Source organism: Bufo bufo, chromosome 2, assembly GCF_905171765.1.
Source record: "Bufo bufo chromosome 2, aBufBuf1.1, whole genome shotgun sequence".
In the NCBI taxonomy this organism is placed as follows: domain Eukaryota; kingdom Metazoa; phylum Chordata; class Amphibia; order Anura; family Bufonidae; genus Bufo; species Bufo bufo.
Window position 1 is genome coordinate 40,698,016 of NC_053390.1, and position 14,407 is coordinate 40,712,422.

Consider the following 14,407-nt stretch of genomic DNA (forward strand, 5'->3'; position numbering starts at 1 on the left):
TTGAAAGTGTTGTAGTTGAATATTAAATAGAAGGAGATAGGGGTTTTAATTTTTTTTTTTTAATGTTACCATATAAAATATAGAAAAAAATGTTAAAAGCGTTCCAGAACAAAGATTCTCCACATAAGGCATAAAGCTTCTTGACCCATATCTTGGTAAATCACCTACAATTAAAAAATATAATAATCACAGAATATTGGCTGTCAGTTTGGTGCCTAATTAGATAAGAATTTCAAATATAATAAATTTTTTTACTTACTGAAATTTGATTGTGAATAAGTAAGAGTCGTGCTTCTTAACAAGAACAGAAATCCAAATAAAACATCAAAATTAACCAGCCAGGTCCAACGAGGAGGCATCAAGTAGAAAGGAACCAATTTGTTCTCACTGTAAGAAAGGAGATGGTAGCATTTATTAAGTGACATAATTAGATATGTTAAATATAAAATTATATACATTTTTTTACTTACCAAAATTTGAATGTGAAAAGGAACGAGTCATGCTTCTTAACCAGAACAGAAATCCAAATGAAACATCAAAATTAACCAGCCAGGTCCAACGAGGAGGCATCAAGTAGAAAGGAACCAATTTGTTCTCACTGTAAGAAAGGAGATGGTAGCATTTATTAAGTGACATAATTAGATATGTTAAATATAAAATTATATACATTTTTTTACTTACCAAAATTTGAATGTGAAAAGGAACGAGTCATGCTTCTTAACCAGAACAGAAATCCAAATGAAACATCAAAATTAACCAGCCAGGTCCAACGAGGAGGCATCAAGTAGAAAGGAACCAATTTGTTCTCACTGTAGGAAAGGAGATGGTAGCATTTATTAAGTTGCATAATTAGATATGTTAAATATAAAATTATATAAATTTTTTACTTACCAAAATTTGATTGTGAATAAGCACGAGTTGTGCTTCTCAACCAGAACAGAAATCCAAATGAAACATCAAAATTAACCAGCCAGGTCCAACGAGGAGGCATCAAGTAGAAAGGAACCAATTTGTTCTCACTGTAGGAAAGGAGATGGTAGCATTTAGTAATTATGTTAAGTATTTTTGATGTTGGTAACATCTGCCTTCTTTTTGATATTAAGCTTTTGTTGTGCAGAAACCAGTGCTGTATTCAAATAGTTCAAAGGCGGTCGTTGTGTTTTAGAGTCTAACAACATCAGAATTGTTTATTAATCTGCATCATTGTTACCAAAAAGAAGGCAGCTAAAATAGAACCAAACTAGTTAACTGTTTAGTACAACCAAAGTTGAATAAATTGAACTGGGTTAGTATGAACTTTGATAATATAACTCCCTGTACCCAACAAACTGCTCACTTACGCAAAATACATATTACTAGAAGTTGCGCCGTCTCGCTTTAGACTCAGCAAATTTGTCAACAATAGCTGGAATGTCCAGTTTTCTTGCTCTTTCATTCTCAATGCTTAGAAGGGCAAGGCCAGAAAGCCGTTGTTGTGACATGCTGTTTCTCAAGTAATTTTTAATCAGAGATAATTTGGAAAATGATCTTTCTGCAGATGCCACCGTCACTGGTAATGTGAGGAAAAGTATTAAAGCTGTACATACATCCGGTAGGGTAGATGACAAAGCAGCATTGTCAATTATAAGCAGGTGTGCCAAATCTTTAACTGTGTGGAGCTCAGAGATCTCATTTTGCAGTGCGCTCCGAAAACTAACCAATTGCCCTGCGAAATCGGAAGATATATCATCTTGGTAATAATGCTGAAATTGCAGTGCAGCTTGAAACAAGTTATCCTCTGATTCAGTCGCCAGCACACGTGGCTGAATGATCCGAAATCTTTCAACTACAGTGTTCATGCTACCAAATCTGCTTGATAACTGGGATGTTATTACATCTAAAGTAGCATAAAAAATAGTAGTTTTAAATCTCTTCTCTGGGTCTTGCAGTCTTTCGTCCAAACATAGCTCCCCACTATGGCGCTTTACTTTGGGCACTCTTTTAATTACAAACATTGCAGGAATTCCCCACTTCTCAGCAAGTTTGATAGCTGTTGTTTTAGCATCTTCAAATTGCTTCCTGTAGCTGCTAAGAGCTTCAATGGCATTATGAATTAAATGGGCTGCATTGCACAGATCCATATGTTCTGACTGCAGAACCTTTGATATTGCATTTATATGCTCCAGAACTTTACTCTGTAGAACAAGTAGGAAGACAAACTCAAAAGATTCAATTTTATTCCTAAGGACCCTGGCCTCTTCCCTCTCTTTACTTTTGGTCGAAGTCAATATTAATTTAGACAGTGCTTTAAGGACATCAACAAACCGAAAGCGTAGGGCAAGCAGCGAGTCATAACGGGATGACCATCGTGTTGGGCACAGTCTTTTTAGGGTCACAGAGGATTCAGTGGTTAGTGACTGAAGAACAGACCATCGGGTGATACTTTCTCCAAAAAAAACATACAAACTCTGTATCACCTCAAAAAATCTTGACACCTCAGGTACGTGGCTCACGGCATCTTGTAGAACTAAATTAAGGTTGTGGGCTGCACAGTGAATGTACAAGGCATTTCTTTCTTTCTTTTGAATGCGAGTTTGAACACCCGAGTATACTCCACTCATGGTGGCAGCACCATCATAACCCTGCCCCCGACATTTTGATAGCTGTAAACCTCTACTTTCTATACATTTTATAATGTCATTTTCAAGTCCTGCAGCACTAGGGTCTTCTACGACATGAAAACCTAAAAATGCTTCTTGTATAGCTATAGCAGTTGCCCTTTGGGTTTTGTCTCTGCTTACAGTCACATATCGGAATATTTGACTTAATTGGTCAACTTTAGAAACATCTTGTGTTGTGTCCATAATTATTGAATAAAAATTGGAGGCTTTAATTTCACTCACAATGCCTTCTTCTACTTTTTTTGAAAGGATATCTATTATTTCATTTTGTATTTTGGGGCTTAGGTATTTAGCTGTCCCCTGCGGTAACTGGAGTAGCTCCTTCAAAACATGGTCATATTCTGCGAGCAGCTCTACAATAGAGAGAAAGTTGCCATTATTACTCTCGCCTATTTTTTCGACATGACCACGGAAAGCTAGATTAGACATTGCCATGGTTAAGGTCACATTGGTTATTCGATGAAGGACTTGTCGCCAAAAGTTTTTCTCTTTTAAAATTTGTCTTTCAGTCTCTGCATCTATGTTTTTTTTTCTCCTCCATTGATCATACACAATACAAGCGTCCATGTGAGCTTGGGAAGCTTCATGAATCTGTATTTTTGCTGAGAGCCTTTGCCATTTTTTTATTCCTTTAGCCCATGCAGGTTCAAAGCCTAATCTTTTACGATCACCAAATAACCAGCATGGCTCGCAATAAGCAACGTTTAGCTTTGGAGAGTAGCATAACCACATGACAGGAATCTTATGGCCTGCTTTTGTAATTCTGTCATAGTACTTCTCAGAGAAACACCTGTTATCGTTATCTCTGGGAAATGGCCCGTTAGGTCTGCAGGGGCCATTAGAAAGAATAAATTTTTTTATGTTGGGGTCTTTTATTGTAATGGGAAAATGTCCCCTATCTGTAACATACTTTTCTCCAAGTAAAGTACGTTCTATACAGACAGTGCCAGCATCTTCACTTTCTAAACTTTCTTGTACTTCAGATATACTGGCACTTGTATGCGGCTCCACTTCTTCAATGCTAGGACTGAAGCTACATGTTTCACTGTGGATACTATCCTCCTCCATCAACGATTGAGAGCTTTCAATAACTGTACTAGTAGAAGGTCTCTCAGTCTCACTTATGTCCTCACACTGACCAGTTATGGTCTCAGTAGTTGCAGAACCACCAGAAGCACCAGCAGCCTGTGAAAAATAGCTGCTTATTTTTGGGAGTTTCTGAGTTTTTTTCTCATCTTCCCTTTTTCTTTTGCGTTTTTGTGAGCCACTCATATGATGGTAAGACGACATTATGGTGGATTAGGTTAGTTGCTGCGACACAAATTTATTTAATCTGCAAATTAAATATGAAAATTGCCTGAGTTTTAAAGACTTTGAGATTGAAAAAACGGCAACAATGGCATAAAACAGTTCTTTTCCAACTGAAATACAAAACTCACTAGTGAGGCACACCCCAATTGTTGGGGAGACACTACTCCATTATTGGTACAGAAGAACGAAAAGGACAGATTTGTTACAAACCTGAGCCGAACTGAGCCTACAGACCCGTCACATGCCGGAGACCTAAGCGCACCTTTGTGACATCAGGCATAAAGAAAACAGGCGAAATGGATCAAGGGCCAGGGAATTTTAATACAAGGTAACAGACGTACAAGACAATAACAGGAGTGCCTCAGTTACTGTTACAGATCAGCGGGTGTGGACCCACTGCGCCACTGACTGGCTATACTCTGGAGGGGCGTGACTAAGCAACTACCTGGTCTTCACTAGAGCCTCTGATGGTGAGGATAGGCTTGGCTGCAGGTAGTTGCCAGGTGCCACTCCAGAGCAGTCCCCGAGTCAGTGGCAGCATTCATACAGTATAACGTGTCTCCTTGTGGCCTCAAGTGTCAAAATACCCATTTCTTTTAACCACCTCAGCCCCCAGTGCTTAAACACCCTGAAAGACCAGGCCACTTTTTACACTTCTGACCTACACTACTTTCACCATTTATTGCTCGGTCATGCAACTTACCACCCAAATGAATTTTACCTCCTTTTCTTCTCACTAATAGAGCTTTCATTTGGTGGTATTTCATTGCTGCTGACATTTTTACTTTTTTTGTTATTAATCCAAATTTAACGATTTTTTTGCAAAAAAATGACATTTTTCACTTTCAGTTGTAAAATTTTGCAAAAAAAAACGAGATCCATATATAAATTTTGCTCTAAATTTATTGTTCTACATGTCTTTGATAAAAAAAAAATGTTTGGGTAAAAAAAAAATGGTTTGGGTAAAAGTTATAGCGTTTACAAACTATGGTACAAAAATGTGAATTTCCGCTTTTTGAAGCAGCTCTGACTTTCTGAGCACCTGTCATGTTTCCTGAGGTTCTACAATGCCCAGACAGTACAAACACCCCACAAATGACCCCATTTCGGAAAGTACACACCCTAAGGTATTCGCTGATGGGCATAGTGAGTTCATAGAACTTTTTATTTTTTGTCACAAGTTAGCGGAAAATGATTTTTTTTTTTGTTTTTTTTTTCTTACAAAGTCTCATATTCCACTAACTTGTGACAAAAAATAAAAACTTCCATGAACTCACTATGCCCATCACGAAATACCTTGGGGTCTCTTCTTTCCAAAATGGGGTCACTTGTGGGGTAGTTATACTGCCCTGGCATTTTCCAGGGGCCCTAATGTGTGGTGAGTAGGTAAATGACCAGTGAAATCCGAAAGGTGCTCTTTGGAATATGGGCCCCTTTGCCCACCTAGGCTGCAAAAAAGTGTCACACATCTGGTATCTCCGTACTCAGGAGAAGTTGGGGAATGTGTTTTGGGGTGTCTTTTTACATATACCCATGCTGGGTGAGAGAAATATCTTGGCAAAAGACAACTTTTCCCATTTTTTTATACAAAGTTGGCATTTGACCAAGATATTTATCTCACCCAGCATGGGTATATGTAAAATGACACCCCAAAACACATTCCCCAACTTCTCCTGAAAACGGAGATACCAGATGTGTGACACTTTTTTGCAGCCTAGATGCGCAAAGGGGCCCAAATTCCTTTTAGGAGGGCATTTTTAGACATTTGGATACCAGACTTCTTCTCACGCTTTGGGGCCCCTAGAATGCCAGGGCAGTATAAATACCCCACATGTGACCCCATTTTGGAAAGAAGACACCCCAAGGTATTCAATGAGGGGCATGGCGAGTTCATAGAAATTTATTTTTTTTTGGCACAAGTTAGCGGAAATTGATATTTTTTATTTTTTTCTCACAAAGTCTCCCGTTCCGCTAACTTGGGACAAAAATTTCAATCTTTCATGGACTCAATATGCCCCTCACGGAATACCTGGGGGTGTCTTCTTTCCGAAATGGGGTCACATGTGGGGTATTTATACTGCCCTGGCATTCTAGGGGCCCTAAAGCGTGAGAAGAAGTCTGGAATATAAATGTCTAAAAAATTTTACGCATTTGGATTCCGTGAGGGGTATGGGGAGTTCATGTGAGATTTTATTTTTTGTCACAAGTTAGTGGAATATGAGACTTTGTAAGAAAAAAAAAAAAAAAAATCCGCTAACTTGGGCCAAAAAAATGTCTGAATGGAGCCTTACAGAGGGTGATCAATGACAGGGGGGTGATCAATGACAGGGGGGTGATCAATGACAGGGGGGTGATCAATGACAGGTGGGGGGGTGATCAATGACAGGTGGGGGGGTGATCAATGACAGGGGGGGGGGTGATCAATGACAGGGGGGGTGATCAATGACAGGGGGGTGATCAGGGAGTCTATATGGGTTGATCACCACAGTCATTGATCATGCCCCTGTAAGGCTTCATTCAGACGTCCGGATGCGTTTTGCGGATCCGATCCATCTATCAGTGGATCCGTAAAAATCATGCGGACATCTGAATGGAGCTTTACAGGGGGGTGATCAGGGAGTCTATATGGGGTGATAACCACAGTCATTGATCACGCCCCTGTAAGGCTTCATTCAGACGTCCGGATGCGTTTTGCGGATCCGATCCATCTATCAGTGCATCCGTAAAAATCATGCGGACATCTGAATGGAGCTTTACAGGGGGGTGATCAGGGAGTCTATATGGGGTGATAACCACAGTCATTGATCACGCCCCTGTAAGGCTTCATTCAGACGTCCGGATGCGTTTTGCGGATCAGATCCATCTATCAGTGCATCCGTAAAAATCATGTGGACATCTGAATGGAGCTTTACAGGGGGGTAATCAATGACAGGGGGGTAATCAATGACAGGGGGGTGATCAGGGAGTCTATATGGGGTGATCACCACAGTCATTGATCATGCCCCTGTAAGGCTTCATTCAGACGTCCGGATGCGTTTTGCGGATCCGATCCATCTATCAGTGGATCCGTAAAAATCATGCGGACGTCTGAATGGAGCTTTACAGGGGGGTAATCAATGACAGGGGGGTGATCAGGGAGTCTATATGGGGTGATAACCACAGTCATTGATCATGCCCCTGTAAGGCTTCATTCAGACGTCCGGATGCGTTTTGCGGATCCGATCCATCTATCAGTGCATCCGTAAAAATCATGCGGACATCTGAATGGAGCTTTACAGGGGGGTAATCAATGACAGGGGGGTAATCAATGACAGGGGGGTGATCAGGGAGTCTATATGGGGTGATCACCACAGTCATTGATCATGCCCCTGTAAGGCTTCATTCAGACGTCCGGATGCGTTTTGCGGATCCGATCCATCTATCAGTGGATCCGTAAAAATCATGCGGACATCTGAATGGAGCTTTACAGGGGGGTAATCAATGACAGGGGGGTAATCAATGACAGGGGGGTGATCAGGGAGTCTATATGGGGTGATCACCACAGTCATTGATCATGCCCCTGTAAGTCTTCATTCAGACGTCCGGATGCGTTTTGCGGATCCGATCCATCTATCAGTGCATCCGTAAAAATCATGCGGACATCTGAATGGAGCTTTACAGGGGGGTAATCAATGACAGGGGGGTAATCAATGACAGGGGGGTGATCAGGGAGTCTATATGGGGTGATCACCACAGTCATTGATCATGCCCCTGTAAGGCTTCATTCAGACGTCCGGATGCGTTTTGCGGATCCGATCCATCTATCAGTGGATCCGTAAAAATCATGCGGACGTCTGAATGGAGCTTTACAGGGGGGTAATCAATGACAGGGGGGTGATCAGGGAGTCTATATGGGGTGATAACCACAGTCATTGATCATGCCCCTGTAAGGCTTCATTCAGACGTCCGGATGCGTTTTGCGGATCCGATCCATCTATCAGTGCATCCGTAAAAATCATGCGGACATCTGAATGGAGCTTTACAGGGGGGTAATCAATGACAGGGGGGTAATCAATGACAGGGGGGTAATCAGGGAGTCTATATGGGGTGATCACCACAGTCATTGATCATGCCCCTGTAAGGCTTCATTCAGACGTCCGGATGCGTTTTGCGGATCCGATCCATCTATCAGTGGATCCGTAAAAATCATGCGGACGTCTGAATGGAGCTTTACAGGGGGGTAATCAATGACAGGGGGGTGATCAGGGAGTCTATATGGGGTGATAACCACAGTCATTGATCATGCCCCTGTAAGGCTTCATTCAGACGTCCGGATGCGTTTTGCGGATCCGATCCATCTATCAGTGGATCCGTAAAAATCATGCGGACATCTGAATGGAGCTTTACAGGGGGGTGATCAATGACAAGGGGGGGTGATCAGGGAGTCTATATGGGGTGATCAGGGGTGATCAGGGGCTAATAAGGGGTTAATAAGTGACGGGGGGGGTGTAGTGTAGTGTAGTGGTGCTTGGTGCTACTTATTACTGAGCTACCTGTGTCCTCTGGTGGTCGATCCAAACAAAGGGGACCACCAGAGGACCAGGTAGCAGGTATATTAGACGCTGTTATCAAAACAGCGTCTAATATACCTGTTAGGGGTTAAAAAAAACACATCTCCAGCCTGCCAGCGAACGATCGCCGCTGGCAGGCTGGAGATCAACTCTCTTACCTTCCGTTCCTGTGAGCGCGCGCGCCTGTGTGCGCGCGTTCACAGGAAATCTCGCGTCTCGCGAGATGACGCGTATATGCGTCCACTCGGAATGAATCAACCACCTCCAGGACGCGTCTGTGCGTACAGCGGTCCGGAGGTGGTTAAATGGGTATTTTTCATGATATACAGTGGGTACGGTACGGATAATTATTACCGTCCACTGATGATCCATCCATCGGCCCCACTCCAGCCCTGATTTCAGACGATAATAATGTCTGAATTCAGGGGGTGTGTGGCGGATGGATGGATGATCAGGGGACAACATGGATGAATCATTGCATTACTAATACTACCTACCAGTCTATAGACCAGTCCAGCAGGCAGTGAGGCAGGAGAAGATGGTCCTGGAGTGCAGTACTTCTGCTGCAATGCCCAGCGCTCGCCCTTGGTGTCTGTCTGTCGGTCGGTTGGTCGGTCGGTCCTCTTCTTTCTTCCTCGGAGAATCGCGCCCTGAGCCCTCTAATCTGTGCTGGCACAGGCACACACTGCTGGGGGGCGGGGCTCTGCCTCTTTTAAATCTGTTCTGGCGGGCTTTTGCGGCGCCTGTGCGCCTAGAGTCTACTCTCCTGAGTCCTCCTGACGTCAGACGGTCAGAGACTCTCATCTCGCGTGAGCGGAGGGACGGGTCACGCGGCCGTGGTCATGTGGGTGTATTGTGGGCGTATTGTGGGCGTGTGTAGCTTGAGGGAGGGCCCGGCAGAGGAGCGGCAGCAGCTGAGTGAGGGAGAACGGTGCACACAGGCAGCGCAGGTGAATCAAGCACAGTCGCACAGATCAGTTTCGCAGGGCCCGCCTGCCGCCGCAAGCACTCTGCAGCGGGCGGCGGGCCCCCCCTCCCGCCGGGCCCGGTCGCAGTCGCACTCTCTGCGACCGCGATCGTTACGCCCCTGGTCGTATCTTAGCTGCCCCCATTCAAGGCTTTGTTCTTCAAGTTCTCTGTGTGGTTAGAACAAGATGTCTGGAGAACACGTATGATGCCATGCAAGAGTCTGTGGTGAAGAAAGAACAGAAACACCTTATTATGGTCATCAACCTGTGAACTTCCACATCCACACTATTCCAGTCTCTACGGTTTTAACCCAGTTTGTATATCACTGGTGCAAAAATAGCAGAAGATATTTGGCCGTCCTTAAGATCACATGGAGAAGTATGAAGATGACCTACTTAGACAATTACTTTCTAGAAAGAGTCACCAAAAATTAGCTAATCACAGGGTGTTGTGCTGCTGAGACCTCCAGTGATCATCTGTAATCTAAAGGACAACCTGCCAGTAAGTGTTCAATTATACTGCAGCGCCGCCACTGGGGAAATGAAGTATTACATATTGCCCATTGAAATCAATGGGCTTTCTGCGTAATAAATGTACACTGCTCAAAAAAATAAAGGGAACACAAAAATAACACATCCTAGATCTGAGTTAATTAAATATTCTTCTGAAATACTTTGTTCTTTACATAGTTGAATGTGCTGACAACAAAATCACACAAAAATTTAAAATGGAAATCAAATTTTTCAACCCATGGAGGTCTGGATTTGGAGTCACACTCAAAATTAAAGTGGAAAAACACACTACAGGCTGATCCAACTTTGATGTAATGTCCTTAAAACAAGTCAAAATGAGGCTCAGTAGTGTGTGTGGCCTCTACGTGCCTGTATGACGTCCCTACAACGCCTGTGCATGCTCCTGATGAGGTGGCGGACGGTCTCCTGAGGGATCTCCTCCCAGACCTGGACTAAAGCATCTGCCAACTCCTGGACAGTCTGTGGTGCAACGTGACGTTAGTGGATAGAGCGAGACATGATGTCCCAGATGTGCTCAATTGGATTCAGGTCTGGGGAACGGGCGGGCCAGTCCATAGCATCAATGCCTTCGTCTTGCAGGAACTGCTGACACACTCCAGCCACATGAGGTCTAGCATTGTCTTGCATTAGGAGGAACCCAGGGCCAACCGCACCAGCATATGGTCTCACAAGGGGTCTGAGGATCTCATCTCGGTACCTAATGGCAGTCAGGCTACCTCTGGCGAGCACATGGAGGGCTGTGCGGCCCTCCAAAGAAATGCCACCCCACACCATTACTGACCCAATGCCAAACCAGTCATGCTGGAGGATGTTGCAGGCAGCAGAACGTTCTCCACGGCATCTCCAGACTCTGTCACGTCTGTCACATGTGCTCAGTGTGAACCTGCTTTCATCTGTGAAGAGCACAGGGCGCCAGTGGCGAATTTGCCAATCTTGGTGCTCTCTGGCAAATGCCAAACGTCCTGCACGGTGTTGGGCTGTAAGCACAACCCCCACCTGTGGACGTCGGGCCCTCATATCACCCTCATGGAGTCTGTTTCTGACCGTTTGAGCAGACACATGCACATTTGTGGCCTGCTGGAGGTCATTTTGCAGGGCTCTGGCAGTGCTCCTCCTGTTCCTCCTTGCACAAAGGCGGAGGTAGCGGTCCTGCTGCTGGGTTGTTGCCCTCCTACGGCCTCCTCCACGTCTCCTGATGTACTGGCCTGTCTCCTGGTAGCGCCTCCATGCTCTGGACACTACGCTGACAGACACAGCAAACCTTCTTGCCACAGCTCGCATTGATGTGCCATTCTGGATAAGCTGCACTACCTGAGCCACTTGTGTCGGTTGTAGACTCCGTCTCATGCTACCACTAGAGTGAAAGCACCGCCAGCATTCAAAAGTGACCAAAACATCAGCCAGGAAGCATAGGAACTGAGAAGTGGTCTGTGGTCACCACCTGCAGAACCACTCCTTTATTGGGGGTGTCTTGCTAATTGCCTATAATTTCCACCTGTTGTCTATCCCATTTGCACAACAGCATGTGAAATTGATTGTCACTCAGTGTTGCTTCCTAAGTGGACAGTTTGATTTCACAGAAGTGTGATTGACTTGGAGTTACATTGTGTTGTTTAAGTGTTCCCTTTATTTTTTTGAGCAGTGTATATACCCTGGCCTCCAAAGACAGAGACTCTCTTTCTAGACAGTCTTCACATTCTGGAAATGAAAAAAACTGCTTCCAGCTCAGATCTGGAATATAATGTGGAATTTTACAAGGCCAGACACAGAAGACTGAGCAGAGACAAGCGATTACCAGCCTCCTCTGAAGAAGTTATAGCAGCAGATTTCATGCTAACATTCTTATTTTGGTCAAGAGCGCGTCATATCTATGGCCATCCAACAATCCAGAATGTTCAATAATCTGACACCTATCAAGGCCTATTGGTGACAGAGAAATTTTACAGATGTAAACAGGAAATTACCATGCGCATCTTCCATGCGGCTAATGCCTAATGTCTCTTGAGTCTTGGTGCAGAACTTGAGGTCCCATGGATATGTGGAAAAAAACACCAACTGTCGCCACAATTTTGGCAAAGAAGCCGTCGGGCAATGCTGCTGAGACATTGACAAAACCTCCTATGGTTGATGAGCAAGTAGTTGTGAATGGACACGTCTTCTTAGATGGACACCCACCTTCAACTTTTAAAGGGAATGTCTCGTGGATGTAATTTAAGGGTCTATCACTGTCTTAGAAGAGAATTCATGTTTTTGTTTTTTTTTCTAAAATGTTGTAGCTATCTTCTTTTCTTTAAGAACCGTTCCAGGTGGCGGCCATATTGGAAGCACATATTCGTGCATAGACAGTGCTGCAGTGTGTGTGCGCTTTAAGGCATCTGCAATCAATGGGAGTTAACGGACAGAGAAATGTCATAGATTATTACAGTCTGCAGGAAATGATGGGGTACAGGCCCCCTCCAGGGACCAAGGATCGGCAGTGTATAGTGTTCCCATCCTGCCTTAGGCTACGTTCACCTATGCATCCTGATTTTTTGTTTGTTTGTCTGTCTGAAGCAGTTATTTATGCCGGAAAGCTGCAGGATCCCTGTTGGATCCCATGATAGTCAATGAGGATCTGGAGGTGCATGGCAGTATACAGCTATGCCAGATACGGTGAACTCTGTTCCTCTTCTGGAGCGGACTACCGGAGTTTGCGCCGTATATGTGAACACAGGGGAGTCCTCTTCTGCATAATGGAAACAGGACGGATCCGTTATGCAGCCCATAGACTTCTATTATGATGGAATGAATAACGGAATGGCTCTAAAGGCATTCCATTATGGAATTGCGTTATGGTCCACGGTAATGGAATCCATAACGCAATTCTGCTTTTACCACCAAACGAAGCGTGAACGAATTTCATAACATGAAATTCGCTAATCTCTACTAATCATAATGGATTAACTGTATTTATTATTTTGAATTTTTTTCTTGTTTGTTGAAATACTAAAATATTTATTATAATAAATGGTTTACATATGGGAAATACTATCCGCTGTATTGCTGATGAATGAGAGAGCCAACTGTTAAAGTGCCATTTAAAAGCAAAAGTTTATGCTGAGTTTATATAAAACTTTAGATAGGTCATAGAGACATAACAAAGGTTTTGATCGGTGGGGGTCTGAGCACTGAGACTCCCACTGATCCCTGGAAGGAGGAGAGAGAAAAGCGTTTGCATAGCGTGTTTTCTCTCATTGCTGCAGAAGATGAAATTGAGATGGGACCGTAGACTTTCTATGGAGTCTGTCTCCTGCAGCAAGGAGTGTGCTTGAGACTTGAAACTACTGTAATGGCTTGTACGCTGATTTCAGCACAGACATAGAGGACTCCTGGCTGGGCTTGGTCAGCTGAACCTGGACATATCCCCTTCTTCATCCAGGCAGCCCCCCTGATATGAGCATCAGAGCATTTCATGCTCCGATGCTCTCCTTTGCCCTGTGCTCAATACCGCAGGGCAAAGGCATTTTCTGGAGATCCGGTAACGTACCGGGATCTCCATGGGGAAAGCAGGGCAGAGACTTCCGCCTAGCAGTGAGCCCGGTGATGTCATCAGTAGAGATGTCCTTGCGGTTTGCCCGGTGGTCGTTTCGCGGCAAACTTTGCTCGTTCGCGATTCGCCGAACATGGGAACATATGGCGATATTCGTTTTGCATAGTGCTATTGCATAGTGCTGAACTTTGACCCATGACACATCCATCAGGTGGGACAGGACAGCCAATTGAGAAGTTTCAGCACATGGACACACCCCCACCCTATAACAGAACCCGATCTGGCAGCCATTTTACATGCTGTGTTTTGCCAGTGTAGGGAGAGGTTGCTCTGTGAAGCAGGGACAGTTAGGGACACCAAACTCTAGCTAATAGGGCCACAAAAGTCCTTTTAAGGACTGGTATAGGTGTGCTATTGATAGGTGTGATATTGAGGGGTGTGATATACTTATAATATACTTTCTAACATATAAATTATATTATAGTGTATTTGTATTGTGCAGCAGTTGTGTGCGGTTCTGCTGCGATACCGCAGCTATATAGAGGGACAAACACTATTAGAGTAACTAATTGCAACAGGTGTGATATACCTGTTGTCCCCCAAAAAACAGCTTGACGGCTGCGATATACCTTCTTCCACAAAATCCTGATTGAGGGGTGCTATATACCTGTTTCCGCCAAATACTGATTGAGCGGTGCTCTTGCTATATACCTTCTTCCACCAAATACTGATTGAGGGATGCTATATACCAGTTTTCGCAAAATACAGATTGAGGGGTGCCAGATACCTTCTTCCACAAAATCCTGATTGAGGGGTGCTATATACCTGTTTCCGCCAAATACTGATTGAGGGGTG

The 14,407-nt window shown here is 44.1% G+C and overlaps 1 long non-coding RNA gene across 1 annotated transcript; it reads right to left on the bottom strand.

The window, feature by feature from the left end:
• Positions 1–294: 294 nt before the first annotated feature.
• On the bottom strand, positions 295–1,645 carry LOC120991301. Its single transcript, XR_005776618.1, has 4 exons — positions 892–1,645; positions 682–809; positions 471–598; positions 295–387 (listed from the first exon to the last, which is right to left on the bottom strand). It is a non-coding gene; the product is annotated as an uncharacterized LOC120991301 (long non-coding RNA).
• Between the last annotated feature and the right edge of the window lie 12,762 nt (positions 1,646–14,407).